The sequence below is a fragment of the Tinamus guttatus genome, unplaced genomic scaffold (genome assembly GCF_059628265.1).
Source record: "Tinamus guttatus ecotype Peru unplaced genomic scaffold, ASM5962826v1 Tinamus_guttatus_pri_ptg000601l, whole genome shotgun sequence".
NCBI lineage: Eukaryota > Metazoa > Chordata > Aves > Tinamiformes > Tinamidae > Tinamus > Tinamus guttatus.
This window is the reverse complement of record NW_028289135.1, coordinates 3,805,869-3,826,396: the sequence shown is the minus strand read 5'-3', so window position 1 is coordinate 3,826,396 and position 20,528 is coordinate 3,805,869.

Sequence of the window (20,528 nt, the reverse complement as noted above, 5' to 3'; positions counted from 1 at the left end):
GTGAAGTGTCCCTTGAGATGAGTAAAACTAGCTTTTAGGGGGAGACAGAGGAAATGCTGGAACCTGCCACTTCCCTTTCGCATCTCAGCTGCTGGCAGCTTGTAGCATCGCAGAGAGGAAGTGGTATTTTGTAGGTTACAAACGGAGTTTAAGCAAGTGAGATTGGACAGAAGAAATCAAATCCAGCAATTTAGCTTAAATTGTGAGGCACGTCTCCAAGCTGTGAGGACTAATTTGGAAAAGAAATGCTGCAATCTGAGGGGCGAAACTATTTTTCATGATAGAAATTGAAAATGATGTAACAATGTTCCCTTTGTTTGCAGAAGCTGCAAAAATGAGTCTGTGGGCTGAATCTGGCCTGGCAGAGTAGTTCATCTAGTCTCCAAACCATTTGCCACTTCTCTCTGATAGCTGAGTTGATCTGAAGGCTGAAATCCCCCTTTCTTGTTGCATGATCAAAATATACACGCACTCGTGCATGCAAAGAGCAGCTGCTTGAGCGATCTGTCGTATGATGCACTTGGGTGGCCTGATAGGTACATATGTGGGAGGCCATGCACAGGCATGTCGAATGCACATCCACCGTGCCTGCAGTGTAGTTCCTGTAGATGTGGCTGCTGGTGCTTTTGAATGCATGTTCAATCACACAGCCAAGGAAGGGGCTCTCTGGGCATTTGGCTGTCTCAGCAGAAGGAAATGCTTTTTCCTTATGGCTGAACTCCTGAACTGTTGTAAGGTAAACCTTTCCATGGTGCGTTTTCATATGTACAAATCATATGTATAAACCAAACAGAGATAAGGTGGAGTTAAATTAAGAGGCAGAGGGTATAAATGAGCAACTGAATAAAATCTATGCTATATATCTAGAAATTCATTTTATGAATTTATGGACACAAGATCCAGCAACGGGAGAGATGTCTGGTCATTAGAACATAACTTCAGCACCTCTTCACATAACTTCAGCACAGTTATACATAGGAACAAGGCGATCTAAATCACTAGCAATGACAATAATGAATACAGTCTGAAAGAATGTAATGCAGATGAGATATCGAAGGGAGTGTTCCAAACAAAAGCTTTACTGCATCCCACTAAGACAACAGGCACTTAAGCATTGTTACAGAAAAGGAGGTCAAGGGACCTCATTGACCATTTTCTTGGCTAATTCCAGACAATTACTTAATCGCTTGCCCCCTCAAATTCCAGCTGACTGTGTATCTTCATCTATTTTAGAAAAGCAATTTAAGGCAATATGTGCAATATACTGGGCTCCATTTTGATTAAGTGCACTTGTTGTGCCAGAGATACAGCAGGTTTCACAATATGAGCTAATTTACAGCAACACCTGGTAGGTACAGTTGTACGTGTGAGGAGGAGCAGGCTTGTATTCACTGTAAAACAGTATTTTCCCAGCCTTCAAGCCAAATATTTGCTTAAATGTTAAGAAGTGTTTGCCTAAGAACACACCTATTTTGAGAGGTGATAGCAAAGTGGTGGCTGGGTAGTTGAACAACCTTTTCTTTACTGGCTTCCTTCAGTTTTCCATTTTCATGAGTCAGTGATTCTCTGTTTTTGTAAGCCGCTCACGCTGTGACGCTTGCAGGCTTGCCAGCTAGAGGCAGAAGGTGGTCTCCACTGAACAGGGGCTGCCCTGCGCCCAAGGCACCAAAGGCTTTCAGCAGAGTGGACCAGGGGAGCAACAGGAGAGGAGCTGTGTCATAGAGGCCTTCACATTCTCGCTTCCACAATGTCTGCCCATTCTGAATTTTGGCCAGCATTTTTGAAGTCTTAAATGATTTAAATCTGTTATGTATTCGATAATTTAATTACAGATTTCATTCAGATGAATAGGCAGGCAGAAAAGTGAAAAAAATGTTGTTTTCTGCGTTTAAAGGATCATATTCACCATGATAATATTATATCTGAATGCAAGAATATCTTTTAATCCCTGAGTACGTTATGTTCATTTTCACATCATTTTGCTCGCCAAGGATCAGCTCAGTGTACAGAATTCCGCATCATGGACGGTATAACAGACAGTTACAACACGCTTCAGCAGAGATGAAGGAAGTTCTGGAGCAAGCTATTACAGAACAGTCTTTCTTCAGCAGAAGTTTCCTCCTGCACCAATTATCCCTCCTGGTAAATCAATAACCCAGTTAATAAAACAAACCACATCATCACATCACTGATTCCTTAGCTCAACTTAGTGATATCTAGGCTCTTTGACAACAACTCTGACAGCAACCGTGTTTGTGTCTTCTTGGTGCTAGAAAACTACAGAAAAAGCAAGCAATCTGTTCTCACTCTACCACTCAGGGAGATATAGCAACTCTCCCCATCACATTATCAGGCGAGCTGCTTCTCTAGTGTCGTCCACAGACTGCTTGTCTTGCCTTTGAAAATCCTCTCGTATGTATGAAATGTGAGGCACTCTCAGAGCAGCACAAGTCACTGATTTTTTTTTTTTTTTGTTAGGTGAGTGGCAAAATTGAAATAAAGATGTTTTGTCTTAATTACAACTTATTTTTCTCAGATTTTTTGGTTAACTGGAAAAAAGAGCATTTGCAATGAAAACATCTAGTGCTCTGAGCAACAGGAGACCTAGAGATAGTGGTGGGCTGGAGGGAGAGGGAAGAATAGTGGCAGACATTGGCTGGAGAGTGGGGTCGCTGCACCCTAGTCTTTGTTCCAGCCAGTGGAATGATATTAAACAATAATACTAAATTCTGTGGAAAGCAAGAACAGCTCACTAAAATGGTACAGTGCCCAGTGAGGGGCCTCTGCTGAATCAGAGAAAGAGGCAAATTGAAGCTGGAGCTCTGCTACTGTAACCACTGATCCCTAGCCCATGAGAGGGATGAGGGTGGGGAAAGGGAAATACCCATGCTTGGCACTAACACCAGCACTATAAAATATTTTCATCAGCTAAGTCAAATAATTAAAAGTTATTCAAATGCACAGAGCTTAAAGTTGTCAAAAAGTTATTTTTTTTTCTTTTGCAAGGAAATCAGTTTCACAAACTTCCACACAAAACCCTCCATCTTGACGTCAGTCTTAGGAGAAATTTCCCTTCCTCTCCAAAAGTGTAAATAACTTTGCTGAAGAACTTTTCAGTTCTGAAATTGAAACAACATAGTCTGACTTCATAGAAAAAAACAAGTTGTCTCTGAAGAGAGGATTAATTCCCATCTTAATGTGCCAGGGAGGACAGAGATGTGGTAGGAGAGTACAGATATATTTAGGTCTTTTAAAATTTATCGCCAAGCAAACTGGTGACAGTCGAATTATCTCTGTGGAAGAAAAAGAATCAGCAGAGCCTGTGGCTGCACCAATATGCTGCCTGGTTGCCTTCTACTAGAGAGGGAGTAGAAAAGGCTTCAGATTTAGTGGCTTCCTCGAAATATCATTTTATGTCATTAACTTGACGCTGTAACGATGTCCACAAAGGTTAAGACCACTGACCTGTGACACTGACAGTGTATGGTTAGGAGGCTATATTTAGGGAAAGGATTATGTAATCGTGCAGTGTTCCTTGGAATTGAGAAAGTTTAAATGCATGGTCAGGCACAAACTCTTTCTAGAGTGAGTCATGCCATGTTCAACGCAAATGTAATTTCCTTTAGAGCTGCAGTAGGGATTCATATTTAACCTGTGACCTTAGCATCCTTGTAGTATAACTGATAGTTATCAGTTCTTAATAAGATAACCATGTTGTCATGGAAAACATACAGTCAGGTTTACTCTACGGGGTTATGTAAAGAGGAAATTGGTCACTCTAGGAGGTGTGGGTGCAGATGAGGGCTGTATATATGTACACGTATAAATACATAGTTATATTTACATACATAAATTTACATATAAATAGATACAGCGTGCTTCCTTGAACTTTTAGTATTTTATTGAAGTTTTAAATTATGCCATATCTTGGTAGAAAGATAACTAGCCATGATTTGTAGGGTTGTGTTAATGCCAACAGAATGTAATGGCTCAGAAAATTCAGGATGACAACATGACCTTACCAGAGTATTACATTAAATTCAAAACAGTGTTTTAAATCAAGTGACCTTGTCCTCCTTGGTCCTGTGGCACATCGCCAGCAGAGACAGTCTTTTAACCTCCTGTTCAAGATGCTGAGAAGAAGACTCGTTAAGGTACTTTATACGTTATACTGAAAATAAGAGTTTATTTTAACATTTCCTATTTCTCTTCCTTCTGCACTGTAGAATTTTTAATACCATTTTCCCCTTCTTGATGGTGTGGTATTAAAGAGGTTATGGGGGAAAGTAAAAGACTGCAACAGCTGAGGTGGCCTGAAACAGCTCTTGGAGTCCAGTCTTAATCACCTTCTGGCTTGGACTCGTTAATGTCTTGAAGATGTGCTGGCTCCTTGGGCTCCCAGGAAATGGTGCTAATTGCAAAGCCCACCAGCTTTCCCTGTTATTTTTGAAAGACCCAGCCCCAGAAAGGGTTTTGCATTAATTGGCCTGTCTGTAATTACTTTGTTCAGTATTTAGGCCTAATTTCCATCATGGTTAAGTCTAGTTCCAATCTCCAGGTCTTCAGCAGGCATGGATTTATGGATTTAATACCATAGTTGGGGAGTATTAGCAAGTCTTCTTGCCTGTTTTAATTCAGTCTGCATTGCCTTAGAGTTTGTAAACTCATATAAACAACGTGACACAGCTGGCTGGGTTGGATTTGTGCCACGATGCGGTACTTAGGAGTAGGCCTGGAGACGGCAGCAGCGAAGCCTGCACTAGGTCACACGTCCTCTCTCCTGTTCTCGGAAAGGTCACGCTAACTTGCCACGATGGCTTTCCGTTCAGCTCTGCTTGGCCCTGTTCTCCTGGCCCCCAGTATGTGCACACAGCGCCGCGCTCCAGGCCTCCCTGACCTACTTAATTAGCTCAGACTGAATCCTGGGGCGGTTGGACGCCGCCGTGCCTTTTAGGTGGCTAGTTCATGCCCTTCGCAAGGGTAACTCAGACACCTCCCTGTAACGCTCTCTGCTTTGGGCAGTTATACTGAAGCAGCAGGAGAAGTTTCTGAAACTACTGTCATTAGTGGCAGTGAACTGTCATTGTCTGCAAACACCCTGGTCTGTAGGAGGTCTTGTGATAACTACAGTCACTGCAGGATGTGGCTGCCTGTCGGAGAGCCATGTGGTGCTCCTAGGGCATGGGGCCCACACAAGTCCTTAGGCACCTTCCAGATCCTGCCCATACGCAGCCCGATGGGTAAGGGACCCTGGAAAGAATAGGGATTCAGCTCGTGTAAATGCTTTCTCTCTCCCACTGCAGCCATAACTGATGGTAGGATGTTTTAACAACTGGCTTTTCAGAGACAGGTTTTAGAGTCTCCTAGAGAGTTTAAATCCTAAAACAAAATCCATTTTACAAGAAGTTGGCATCCTCTAATGCATAAAACATTCTCTAACCCAGATTCTCAGCTATACAGCTATACACACCGAAGCAACCATTGTGTCTGATGTGGGCTCTCCCTGGTGTCACATGGATCCCACAACTCAAAGGAGTTTAATGTATATGTAAATCTCTACTGGCTGCTGAAAGCCCCAACAATTTGCTAGTGGGATTGGTCTGAGTAGGATGGAGAACCCAGATGCCACTCGCTGCCCAGACACACCCTGAACATCCGACACAGGGGGCCCTGGTGCAGTGGGCATATGGTGGGTGTGCTCCTGGTGCCTGCTGAGCACACTCACTGCTCCCTGTGGTCACTCACTCCTTACGGCTCTGAGAACATTTAACATGAGAGCAGCATGATAAGCAATGCGCTGTGCTGGAAATCGTGGGCTTCGTGAAGTGAGCAAGTGTTACTGCTCACACATGAGAAAGCACCAACAAAGGGATTCAACCTACGGCGCTTCCACCTAGCCAAGTCATCTGGGCAGATTCATTTTCCAGGCAACCGTTCTGACTCAGCGGAGTTAAATTTTAATAAAGGCAACTCATTGCCTTGCTGAACCAATGCCTGGAACGGCCCGTGGGTACTATTGCCACATGCACCTGCTATAATAAACACCAAAGCCTACTTCAGTGACCTGAATCTTTTGAAAATTTAGTCCTTTATTTTTATCCACTTAGAGGGAACACAAGCTGCAGTGTCCTACTTATTCTCAATTGTGTCATCTGGCTCATCAATCAAAACTGAATTTGAGTCCTATTTTCACCCACTGACTCTCAATCAACCTAACAAACCTATCAGAAGTACAAAAGGACAAATTTGTCACTCAGCTCAAGATGTCATTGCAAATGCTACATCATACGGGATATTTTAAGATTTAAGAAAATTACAGTTTGACCAAGGCTGGATTCTACTCTCTCCCCTGATAAAAAAGAAATACACTTGGATAAAAAAAATATCAGACAACAATGGAGTTGTGTGAAGTAAGATAACTTCAATATTAGGAGTTTCTGTGCTATTAAACTAATCTACTTCTGTTTAAGTAGAACAGAATGCACTGTTCTGGAATGCACTTTCATCTTGTAGCATTTATCAGATATTCACAAGGGCATGTGTGCTGAGAAAGAAGCATAACAACTGTCTGGCCTACAGTCTGCTAAAATAAGTGACTTGAAGTGTAAGACTATCCAGAAAAATCACTGGGAAAAAACTAACTATAAATGTATTTCCCTGTATTTTCAGAAATGCATTAAGTGATTTAAAACAAATAAACAAACAAAATATATCTGTCTCTTTTTACTGTTGACACAGAAAAAAGAAATATCAGTGACGTGATCTAGTCAGGGATCTAGTCAGTCTGGTATCCTACTCCATCTAGTTCATGGAGCATATATATGGGAAAGAGTTACAGCATGTGCTGGAAGAAGATCTTTCCTTCATCTTGAAATCTCTTTTCTAGAATTCAACCTACTGTCCTCTCAACAAGTTTTAATCTTGCTAAATATCAAGAATGTATGAAGCCTTAGTATAAAGACTGAAAAACCCACTTCCCATTTCTCATAGATTCACCATTTCTCCTGTGATCTCTCACACCTGATTTTTAGGACACACAAAATACATTCAAAAGATGAGGTTGGGAACTAGTATTTACAACCTGTTGAACACTGCAAACTCTGTATTTCGATGTTGTGCTGCACTGTAATTTTCTCTACCTCCCCCACTTCTTTGTTTAAACTAATAATGCCTGTGCCTGTTCTTGTTCCTAGGTAAAGCTCTCTTCTACACACTCCATCCAGTGAATTTTAATTCAGAAGCAAATTCTTTCCTTGCTTTCCCTGTGCAGTGGGCTAAGTGCAGCTACCATTGCATCGCAGGTAGCAGCTCCACGTTATGGGGAACACTGGGGAGGACCTCAGGGAGCTCCAGCCCTCAAGCTCCCAAGCTGCTCCTTTGCTGCTCCTACACCACCGCTCAGATGTGTCAACAAGATATCTTCTGTGGCTATGCAAGCCCACAGAGAGCTGCGTTAATATCACCACGGCCTTCTGCAATGCGTGGGTAGGAGCAAGCAACCACAAAGAGGAAAGGGGAATGTGTTAGCCAATTTTGTTGTTAAAAGTCCTTCCCTGAAACAACCTTGAAGCAAATCATTCATTCGTATAACCCTTTGTGTGGTATTCAACAAATCCATAAAAGGCTGGTAAGTAATAGAAAAATGATCAGTCAAGCTCCCTATTCAGTCTCTGAGTTACCACAGTGGAAACCAAGAAAACTTGGCTTATTACAGGGAGAAGATAACCAGCTGCTATCAGTTGTCAGAGATCTTTGGTCCCTCAGGAGTAATGCTGGTTTACACTTAGAGAAAATCTGTACAGGGAACCTTGAAGGGGACAAATGAGACTGGAATTGTAGAAAATAATATAGGAAAGATCACAAGATCTGTCTGTTTGTACCTGCACTCTTTTGCTGTGAGAAAAACGTTAATATTGGGCAGTTCCTGACTTTTTAGGTGGGTGAAAAAAAAAACCACTCAATTTTGAAATTCTCTGAAAATAAAGGGGCTAAAATCAAAGTTGAAAACTCTGATAATGTGGTAATCCTGTTGCTCTTCTTTCTTCTGGCCAGTTTCAGCTTTTTTCAAGTTTGTATTTGGATCTAATTTTCCACAAATGGGAATGGGCAGGAGCAGGCAGTCAGCACCTGAGAAGATAGATGGTGTAGTTCAGATCTGTATATTTCATACAATAATGGGACCTGTAAGGTTTGCAAATGCACATCCAGCTGTAACCCAGGCATGTTTCTACCTGAGGCAATGAGAAAGTCTGTGCAGTTCAGATAACATGTGTTGAAACACTTGTATGTGTGGTTTTGGAGCACTCTCATCTGGTGTCTGGCTTAAATTTTGACAGCTGAAAATTGAAACAGTTTTGCCTCAGTATTTAACAGCTAAAGGCTGCAGTTGTTCAGTGAAGTGAAGAAGTAAAATTGCTCACACATGAAAAAAAAAAGTCAGTATCAAATGGGAATTAAGTACAACATGGTTCTGGTACGCAGTATAATCCTGCAGTAGTAACAAGCAAAGGATATTTCTCACTGAATTCACTGATTTTCTAACAGCGCAAAAATAATTTTGCAGACAACAAGGTATATAAGCACCAGAAAAAATCTCTTAGCAAGGAAGCATCGGAATCAAAGCACTTGCCTCCACCTGTTAAAAATAAATCAGAGATTTTAAGCTGATAGTGGTAAAAGTAAGTCCTGGATGATGCGGTTACCAAATTAGGAAGGGAAATCACAAGCACAAATTCTTATGTAAGCACATGGAGTCATAACACTCATTAAACAATATAATATTCATGAATTACAGTATTAAAATATATGATATGCCTCTGCAGTTAAGCATGGCTACAAATAGAGTAAGTACATTTTAGTTAAGCACCAAGGCTCTGGAGAACAAGAATATAGCACCAGTATAAAATTATACAATTAAAGGTTAGTACTGAGCAGGCCCCTCAGTCCTCAAAGGACTCTCAGTCTTATCACACAAAGAAAACAAGAACATACCTCCAGCAGCTAGGGGATGAGTTTTGCCTGTCAGAACGCCAATTAAGACAAATCTCCACCAAAAAAAAAAAGTGGAAGGACATTGTGGAGTTGCCTAGACTATTTTAACACCCGTGGAAGAAGCCCTTTGACAATAACAATAGTAAATAGAAAGTAAGGGTGATTATGTTTATGATGATGATTATGTTGGTTTTTCCTATTAGAAAAAAAATCAATTATGTCCAGGATTGCAAAGAATTTTCTCTTCAGTATTTTATCATATAAAATATTTTATGATATAAAATATTATATCCTTAGAATATTATCCAATCTATTTAGGCATTAAATGTATCTAAAGCATATATTATCATGCCACGATTTCTGAGCAGCTCAATGCTTTTGAATGCTAAAACCAAAGAAAGTTTTGGTGCTTTTCTTCTCTGAACAGCTCTGATGGATGAACTTCTCCTTTACTCATTTTACACCTGGAAGAAGGAGTCATGGAAACTCAGGATTACTTAGGCCAGTCCTCCTTGCAGGAGCAATGAAGCGTTTGCTGCCCGCTGACTGGTCTGGGTACAAAACACATGCAAGCTCTGCTGAAGGGGATGCCCAGTTCCCCAGATGGCCTTTGGCAAGAAGTCACAGCAAAGTCCCCCAGTGAGGACTGAATTTGCTCCCTGTCTGGACTACACTCTTCAGCTTTTCATGCCTCCCACAGGCTCGCTCTTCCTTTCTGGAGCCCGCATGCCAGCACATGTGCGCAGTGCCCAACAGCGGGTCCCAGGCCGTGGTGCGACGTGTGATCCACCGTGGGTGACATCCCCGCTACCGGCAAGTCTCCTTCTCCTACCTGGCAAGACAGGATCTGTGGGACCTCCCCTGGTCCCTCCCTGGTGCAGACCTCCATCTGTAGAACTGTTTCCATGGACAAAGGGAACAACAGACCCAAAGGAGAGTCATTCAGAAGGATGGGTAATAGCAGAGCACCTCAGGAAAGCCGAGTGGCATGTGGCTGATTTCCTAAATACCAATATAGACGTTTAAAGGCAGGCACTCTGAAATTTGTAGCCACAGGCTACTGTCTGCTTCAACTTTTCTGTTCATATTGTATGATAGATAGACAGGCATTATTTCAGGAGAACAATATGTACTATTACGACAGGACCATATAAATCCTGCCTGTCTTCTGGGAAATTCAGATTGAAGGGAAAGCTGGATGTACCTATCCTAAAGCATTAAATATTAATGAAAAATATATATCACCAGCATTTTACATATAACTGTGCCGTATACTTTCGTGACTTCTCTCCCAAGGTACTTCTTTTATTTCTTAGATTACTGATAAATGACACTATGCTTTGCAGTAGAAAAAGGTCTCCCCTCCAGTCCCTCAAATGAACTCCCTAAAATATATGTCTCCTGCTGATATTGTAATATAAATGATTTTTCAGCTCATGTTTTTATATTGAAATATTTTGGTCATGAAAGTTAAAGATCCAGGAAAATAAATAGAGCTTCACTAAGCTACAGAGGAAGTCACATTGTCTGCTGAAGTTTGAAAATCAGTCTATAATTAGATTAAAATGTTTTGCCTTTCTGTGCATTTTAGCACTTCTGCAAACTATAGTCCTTATGAAACGTATAGTTGCAGAGTACAGCCCTCATCTTATAAAATTATGACTTCCAGACTTGCTATCAAAAGAATATGCCTTAATATTTAGCTATAAGAGAAGACAATCTAATAGATGATGCAGCAGCAGCAGACTAGCGTAATCTGTATCATTTGCTTTTCTCTATGTACAGTTGTGTGCTGTAAATTGGGGAGGAAAATGATTCACGTGTAGCTAATATGGCACAGTTTTGTTGTAACTGAAATGCCCGTATTTCATATTTTAAGTGATGCTTCCATACAACAAAGATTATTTACTTCATTTAAACAACATCAGAGTTTCAACATGTTTATACTACCTGTCCAGATGTTGTTGCTTTTCATTATCTGTAATACCACAGTAAAAACCTCTCTCAAACAGATAGGGTTTTACTGGTCCGTTTTTAATGGCTGTTTCAGAACTGATGTTTGTTTCTTGAAAAATGAGGTGACTACAGTAGAAAGTGACAGCTAAAGAACTATTGACTCCATATTGATATTTCATCCAGCTGTTACGGCTTTGCAGTGCTTTAGTCCCCTCTGGTCGGCTTGCAGCATGCAGCGTCTGAAGAACAGGATGCACTTCTGAGGAAAGGGGGGACATAAGGGCACCATCGTGTCCCCCAGGCCACCGCAGCTCCCCCAGAAGGTCCCAGGCAAGAGGGTGCTCCCAGCTACGGCACGTGGTAGCAACAACGGCGCTAGACTGCATCTGCCAGCCCTTCACCCCTTTTCTTCCCACCCACCTCGAACATCCAGGCAGCTCAGATGTCATCCCTGGCAAGTCCCTGGGCAGCAACGGGGAACAGCAGGAATGGGGAGCCGAGGTGCGCCAGGTCAAAGGTTAGCCAGCAAGGATTAAACAGGACCAAAGTGGGCCGCTTACCTCCCCGGGTAACTACTGCAGCGACAGAGTATCCACTGCTCTGAGGTCTAAGTTAAATCTCCAAGACCTCTTATGCATTTTAAAGGCAGATACATCCTGCTCTGGTACTGTCCTTGAGAAGAGAGGGCTAATTCTGCCGCACTTCCCTCTGTATTTCTAGCAGGTTTTCTGTTGTTCTTAGGTGTCACCTACGCTGGATTTATGTTTAAACTAAACGAAATAGTAGGTGACCCTTCAGGTCCTTTGACTTTTGCTAGGAATAAGATGCGAAAAATCACTTCTCAGATCCGCCCCCCCCCCCAACCCTTACTGTATTAGAAAACATAATTAATTAAATTGCAGTTTTCAAATACCCACTTAAAAAGAGAAGCAGCTGTTGTCATTTGTGATGTTAGTGAAGTAGGACAGCATCTCCCACTTTAGCCCACTTTGTACCATACAGCAATGAACTCAAGTATTTCAAGTCTGATTAGGACATGTATAGTGAAGCTGAAATCTATTCTGTAACCTGTCATGTATACAGATCCACCACTTCCAGAGCAAGCAGCTTAGGTGACCTGGGCTGCCTGGCCCTCCTGACTTCCAGACTATGTGGCTGGATAAAACAATGCCATCACTTTTATCAAGAATTCCTGCCTCCAAAGATCTGTCACTGCAAATAGCCATGTGAGTAAATCATATGTCAGTCTAAAAAATCAATATTGAAGAACAAATTGAAGTATAATAGTGTGCTTGTCTGGTTATTTAAAAATAGATGAACGAAGAAAATGCAAAGGATAAGCAGCAGCCAACACAGGTTTGCAAGGAACTTCTGGAAACAGCCTCACTGAAACCAAAGATGAGGCTTCCACTGACTTTGGTGATTCCTCTTTCAATCCAGCCCTGCAGAAGAAAACTCAGACACAAATACATAGGACCAATTTCCATTTTTACCTACAGCCTAATGCTAAGCTATATGCATATTGCCCAAATAAAACAAAGGAAAGGGTCTTGAGTCACAGTCTATCTGTAGCACATAAACTTTGAAGCAAATGGAGGACTCAACAAATAGAATGATCCAAAGCCTGCAAGAGTTATCATTTTCTAATAAACATGTTATATTGAAGAGCTATTTTAAAATAGTCGTTCCAAGAAAAAGGTAATGCAGAAGAAACAAAACAAAACAAAACAAAAAAGTCAGTTAGAAAGAAAAGCTCTCACTACCAAGGAAGGAAAAGTAGAAAGCTGACAGCTGAAAAATTTTAACATGCACATATTAGCAAGTGTGCTGTGAAACACAAGTATTGGCAAGGAAATTAATGAATCATTAACACTATATATTAAAGGCTTCTAAAAGCTGCTTCATTCTAAGAAGAAATCTCTTAAAACTGGGCTGTCACCTGGTTGTTCCAAAAGTATGGCAGCCAGAATTTAAACAATGCTGTCATTTATCTGTCACAGCAATTCAAAAGGCAAAACTACTCTTCACTAAAGCTCTCAATATACCACCTGGATTTGGTGCCTTGGACAGCATTGTGAAGTAATGCCTGATTCGTGAATCTTGACAAGAAGCAGGTATGCAGGGGCTAAACTTGAGCGTGGAAACAATATAGTGATTTTTTTCCAGGGCAATATGCCTGATCTGGTAAGCCCTGCCAGTGCACTCTTATAAATGTGTAAAATCCCTACCATGAAACCAACTCTACCCATAGGTTTCTGCTCTGCAGTATCAATGCTGATGAGCCAAAACGCTGTGAACATCTTTTGCTTTATACTTGCTGAATCTCCTCGAGTTTATCACAGAGCTATATTTAGTCTCTATTCAGAGACAGCTTAAGGGTTGTACTCAAGTAAGGATTCTCAGTGAGGAACTAAGGTCGCTTGCTGATAGTCTTGAGCTCATCTGTTTGTGTAGGTACATAAGCAGACTAGGTTTCTACAGTGCTCGGATGACTAAGGTAAGATAAATTATCTTCTGTCTGTACCATCTGAGAAAAACTGGCCGTGATCAATGGATAAGCTCCACTTACATTTTCTAATTACTCCTGGTATTTTGCTACCTGGAAGAAGTCAGGCTGTCTGGTCTTTGAAACTCTTTCTATCTGATCATGTATGCGGTAGAGGAAAGGAAAAAGAACAGATATTGATCAGAATTATTTAAATAATGTTAGACTATCATTACTTCTTGGTTTGAGAAAAATCCCTTTTAGTCATGGGAATGCCCATGAAAATGAATGGCTCCTGAGAATAACAACAGCAACTGAAGAGTTTGTATTTTTGGACATTTCTAATTGCTAATGTTGAATAAGCATCTTCTGAAAGCCAGACTCAGATTCAGGAATAACTCTTGCTGGGTTCTACATCAGGGCAGATATACTTTCACTGGAAAACAACTGTGAAATGCTAATCATTAATGGAAAGTTACTTGTGAACTATTCCTTGAATTATTATTTTATTATTACATATTACTATGTCGCTGTTCCTTTTCTCATCAATAGGATGTTACTGGAGTGCTGGTGGTGGACTCTGTGATTCTGTGACTCAGTCCTTGTGAAGATTTGCTCATCAGAGCCTGCCCAATGGGTTTATTATCAAAACGATGATCCAATACCAGGACCCATGTGCTTGAATAAACTGCCTTCTCAGTCCTTATTAGAAGCCTTTAGCTGCTGGTGAGGAGCTTATGTGATGAATTTCTTCATGATTTTCTTGAAGCAGCTGAAACAAAGTAGTTCAGCTTGTTTTACAAGAAGACTATCTGGTTTTTATTGAACTAATTACTCTGCAATTGTATGGCTGGCTATGTTTTGCTAATGCATTATGAAGTCTATTGAATCTGCAGCCAGAGTAATTATGGCACATCAGGTTTATTTGTGATGTTTTATTCACCACTTTGTAAAAGTGGTGAATGATCTTATAGTTCATGTTTCCTCAGAGACACTCAGACCATTTTATAAACACCAGTAGTTCTCAGAAGAGCTGGGGCAATATATATATTACTAGTAAGAAATTCTTTTAGATGTGAACTCTATTCACCTGCATTTATTCTCAAAATATTTCCCAAAACACAACTATGCTCAAAGCTCCATTCTGTATGACACTCTATCCAGCAAATGAGCAACCCAATAGGCAAGAAGTGAAACTGTAGTTGCTAATAGAAATAACCGAAAACCATTTTGAGATGTAAAATGTAAGTACTCGAGTTAGAACACAGCTACGGTGTTAAGGCTAAAATCTCTGTGCTCTTGGAAATGAAGTAATGGTGTCTTCAATGACTGCAAGGAGCATCCATTTAGGAACCCTTAACCACAACTTCTGTTACCACAGAGCTGGACTTTATGTTAGCACTGGGTCAGGAAGAGCAGGAAGCTGTCCTGGCATCCCACAGATGTAAGAATTGCAGCTGCCAGAGCGGGAAGGCATCTCACAAAAACCCTCTGAGTGATGGAGGGGCAAACTGAGGTGCAAGGAGACAGGGGTATCTTCACTAAATTGCTCAGTGAGCAACAGAAGAGAGAGGACATTTTACAGGTAGGGAACTGAGACACCAGTGACGAAGTTAAACCCCCAAATGGGGAAAATAGCCTAGAAATTAACTAACTACTCCTTATTCCCTCTCTGGTTTCTTGCAGTAGAAAGTGGTATGAGCTCCACTCGGCTTCTACAGCCTCTGTGCAAAGGCTGTCCCTGCTGGCTAGCTTGCACTGCATTGCACACCAGAAAATACTGCGCATGGGGAAAAGCCCTGAGCCAACAGGGTTGAAGCAGCCTTAATTAAAAATGCAATTAAAAACCCAAAATGAGTTATCGTTAGCCAAAGGGGCTTGGAGAAGCCAGACAGTTGGAGGTTTCTTTCTAATATATTGAGTGGGGATGGAGCTAGAGAGATAACAGAACAATTAAAAAGGAGAAACGGATGAAATTAATGATGACTCAAAATGGCTGGGAGAGGACGGCTTTTTTTTTTTTTTAATCTGTCTATAGAGTATTAAATAAAGAAAAAAAAAGACTAATCAGGCAGTCAGAATGATGCTGTAAAATTAATTGCTGATTAAGAACAGTGAAAGAATAATTGGAGAATGTCACATATATGAAGTAATGGCTCCAGTAATATGTATCTCAGAGGAGCTAGAGGAATTGGGGCGTCTGTCAATGAACTTGACGGGGGGTTGCTGGGTGTTGGCAATACTTGACTTTACGCACCTAATAGTAGTGCAAAGTTACAAGACCCAGTTCTCTCTATAGTCACAGTGAGGGACTAGAAAGTGGCAGTATAAATGAAGAAATAGGAGTCTTTTAGTGTGACCAACCCATTCACCTAAGCATCTGAACTAGTGCCCTGATGCAGCTGATGTAAAAGTCTCCCTTCATTTCACATTGTATCACTCTGTGGAGAGGCCAGGGGTAAATATGTGTTTTCTATAGGAATGTGAGGAAATCTGCTGCTGCTGAAGTTATTTTTCCGTTTGGGTTATTACAGTGTTCTGCCTACCAGGACATTAGAGCCTGTTCACACTGGGTTTGTATTCCCTTAACTCCACCAACTTCCAAGAGGAGAAAAACGAAGGAAGCTCTGAGACAGAAATGAGGCATCTTCAAAGCTGCCACTCCAGTTGCTTGTACCAGCACTGAACTCATAAGGGTAAACTTCAAAGGGACTGAAGCCTCTTTTCTTCAGCGGCTCCATGAAGCAAACATAACACGTGTCAGTACAAGCATGGCTCTTCTGGCTCCAGAGCTAAGAAAACATCTTTCATGCATCTGAAGACTAGGAAATCAAAAGTGATTCCCCCTTGATTTCATCTTTGTGCCTCTGTCCTTTAATCAGGAATGATCCTGCCAGGCGTCGGTTTTGTTAACGGGGAGGAGTAATGAATTCTAACACTGGTGTACCTCAGAATCTCAAGGATCAATCTCCTGAAAGAGCAAGTGAGAGGCAAGATGTTGAGATATCTGGAGATCAATGGTTCACTCTTCCACTGCTATCAGTTCTGCTTTCTTCCCTCATCCCTGAAGATTTATGCATCTGCAATCATTTCCATGTGCTGGATGGGCTCTGAAACCAGTGCTGGGTGACTGTGCACAACCTGGTCTAGAGGGAGCCTTCCAGTAGGAATGGAAAGAAACCCCTCATGTATTGGCCTGATGAGAGAAGAGAGCCCTGACAAAGAGAGCATGAAATACTAAAATGCTACCTGCATTGGATACAATCTTGCATTAGTGTATGATTCCTTATCAGTGGGTGGCACCAGGGAGTTGAAAACAAGGGAAAAAATCTTTCGCATACAGGTTTTCCTATAGACTGCTAATTAAAAGCAAACAGAAATTTATTTTCTGCAGCTGCTGTGAACTCCTTGTCACCTCCACAGAAACACCACAGGAAAGGGCAGAGAGGTGGCTGGCATGCAGGCAACAAGTTTCCTTCAGTATTTTGAAGCAGAAAAGGGTAAAGATCGTAGGCCCCCAGTTCAGGCCAGAAATAGGCATACAGATGTGAAGCATCATCCCAATGAGAGCAGCTGGCAGAAGCCATCAGTGGGTAAGGCAGGGCAACAGAAGGCACCCAGCCACTGAATGGGCAAATAATCTTTCTCAGCTTGTGCTTTCAGGGCCTGCTCCCACTTGCCTCCATCTTAGCCATCAAATCAGGTTAGGGATATCAAGTCCCAGTGGCTTCTCCTGGTGGATTCGTCTTGACGCATGTGTGCAAATGAAGGCAGGAGAAACCTAAGTGGCAGTTTTAACAGCTTCAGCTTCTCCAGACAAATCTCCAGCAGCTCCAACAGCAGATCCTTTTTTTCCCTTGGCCTACTTGCAGTCTTGAACTCCTGTGTATATTCCAGCTGATATTTTACAGAAAGCATTTTAGCATTTAATCAGAAGGGAAGACCTACTACAGGCAAATGAAAGGTAGGCAGACAAAATATTTCCATGTAATTCTGCCACGAACCACAGCAGCTAGTTATCCACTCATTCTAGTTCAGACATCCTGTGGATCAATTTACATGAAATCGTACATACGCACACCAATAAAACAAATGCTGCACCAGTTTGAAGAAAAAAGGACAGCAGCATAAAGACACACCAGAATCTCTTGGTCAGGTTTGGTCTAAGACATTGTATTTCTTTAGGTGGATCTGCACTGTGTCCAATTAGCTCCTCTCATTTCTGCACAGCCTTGACCTGGTCTCAGTGCGATTCCTGTGACCTATGTGTAAGCAGAAATCATCAGCACTGAACTCTCGCAAAAGATTTATTTTCTGTCACATTCATTCTGCTTTCAAGTTTAGGCAGTATTGGAGCATAAGTAAACAAACTTCCACGTGAAGTTCATACAGTTAATTCATGCCTTATTTTAATCCTGTTTAATAAGTGCTTACTGTACGCTACAATTTTTTAGTGTAGAGGGTAAGAAATACAGTTGTTTTACCAATGATTCCCGCAAAAAGGGGTCAGATACCCTAGTACACTCAGGTAACTTTGTCTCAATCCAGTGACACAAAGGAAATGGGAAAAATTAAGAGGGCTTCTGGTGGCTTTGCATTGCCTGAACATCATAAAATGGATTCAATGTCTTCAATGAACTAAAAAATCCAGTCCATCGTCAACATAGTCAAAAACTTACCTATGTCTTGATGTTTCCCTCCAGAGATGTCATTGGTTAAATTGGCAATTTGCAGAAATCAAGGCTGCTGCATCAACGTTTCATTTCAACCTCATTTTGTGGTGTAACGAGGCTCAGACAGTCACTTTCTGTGGTCCTGCTCTATGCATGTGTGCCAGCTCTTTTTTAATAACTATTGCACCAAACTACCAATTTCAGTCAGGTCTGTTGAGTCTCAGAGATGTTATGGTCCTATGAAATTTATGAGTCTGGGAGACTCTGTAGAGGAAGAAGTTTCTGTAAGTGCTTTTACTGAAGGAATTGGGAGCGCCATACATTTTATTTGGTATGAAAGAACTCACACAGGAGCCCATCTAGGCTTTCTTGGTTTTCCGTTTTACCAAGCTATTCAAAAGTAACATGACCTTCCTGCATGGACAGAGTCACTGCAAAATAAGGGACTTCTTGAAGACTGGTCCAACCAATCGGATGAATGATGTGTCACACCTGATAAGCAGCTGTCCAACCCCTTCCAACCTTGAAGTGTCCCCAGGCAATCATACAAATACACATCTTTATTCCTCGCCATCTTGTAAGACATCTGACACACTGCAATACATCAGTGAAGCACTACAAAATATGGTCCAAAGTCTGCAGTTCCTGGCTGTATTTGCATCTCAATTTACAGAATCGAGGTATAAGAAAGTAAAACAACACTGCAGCATTGATTTCTCTCAGGGACATCAAAGTTGCATAAAGGGCTCTGCTAATTATAGCCAAGAGCTACCAACAGACTCAAAAAAAGTCAAAGGAGCCTTGCAGCAATTTGGAGACACAGCAGACAGCTCGTTAAACTGAAAGCATTTGCCATGCATAAGAATTGATTTTCAGAGGTAATGCCCCAGCAGACCCCTGAATGAAACATGGAAGAATTTGACTCAGAAAGGCCTTTCACGTAGTGAGCAAATGCTAGAGTGCTTTCCTCCATCATACCTTGTTTATAATTGATGGGACTTTTCAAAAGGGGGATTCATTATACATGACTCTCTCAACTTTAGGCCAGTATGCCCAGGGAAGCTCCCAGCAAAGCCCTCTTAAGCTTAAGATGGAAAAGATGTGAACTATTCTTAAGCCAAAAGAGCAGTATTTAGACATAAAAACACTGTTCAGTGAAGCACTTGAGAAAAACATTGTCTATTTTTCAAAATGCTAGTACTTAATATTTCTACTTAAATAAATGGTAGCTAGGCAAAGTAATAACATTATCGTGTAGATTTTTGTCTGCATAGATCCAAAGTTACTTTCTGAGGTCTGTGTGATAAGTTTATACACACTTGAAAACAGCATCTACTAGAGGACTGCATCTATTAGAGACTGGGAAATGCAGAAATCTTCTCTCTGACTTGACGAAATCCCACTTTCTCTTTCTCGCTTCCTGCCTGCCTGGCACCAGACTTCAACTTTTCAGTTGAACAAGTCCCTAGGTTGGGTGCATGAATGCTTTAAGTTTTGGGGAAAGAAAATGTGAAGCCAATATCCATAAAGAATAATTCTAAGGATTTTTGCTTGGCTGTGACTTAGCTCTATGCCTTTCTCAACTTCCACCCTGAGAGTGAAAAGATCTAGTATGAAATTCCCTTTGAAGAGAGAGAATCCTTGGCTCCATTGGCAGCTGATGGCTTAAAATCTGCATGCTTCTGCTGCTGTGCTAACGTGGTCCAGCTCTCTACTTCAGGGGGTTCGTGTTGGTTTCTATCAGGTCTGGAGCTGCCACTGGTCTGTAAATGCAAGACAGTAATTCCTCAAATGAGGGAGATGGATAGCTCTATTGAACACAGACGAGATGGCATTTGCACTCTGCTCTCCCTAAGCCTCTGTCCTAGCCAGAACAAGGGAAATATTTTAACATGACATAACTTTTTAATTGTTTATGGCATTTGCAGTTGAAACTCTAAGCAATAATTATGCTAATGAGAAATAAAGCATTTTCTTGGCAGTGAAATGCTTTTTGTTGGCATTGTTGTTGACTTGTTTATTTGTTGCTTTCTTGTCATCATTTCTGGTTTCTATTTGTATGCAATAAGTGCTGTTTACAGCTGTCCTTGAGAAAACTGCTGCAGCTTCCAAATTTACTTTCCCATTTCTTTTTTCTTGTTTCAAAAGTAACAGCTTTTTTTTGTCTTTTCAATCCTTTGTCAACTGCTCGTCACATAGCTATTCCCTGAGAAGGGTAATGACTTTCGCACCCGCGCTGTGTGTCATGGCACCAGGGGAATAGATGCGGAGACCTGCTATTACAGCAGATATGAGAGAAATGAAGTGCTCGTCCGCAGAGGCCTCACTGTTGGGATGAACTATCACATTCCCATTTCACTTTTTAATTGCACGATGAGCAGGAGGAAATGGAGTAGATCCGGGGGGATCTGCAAAGCAAGAAG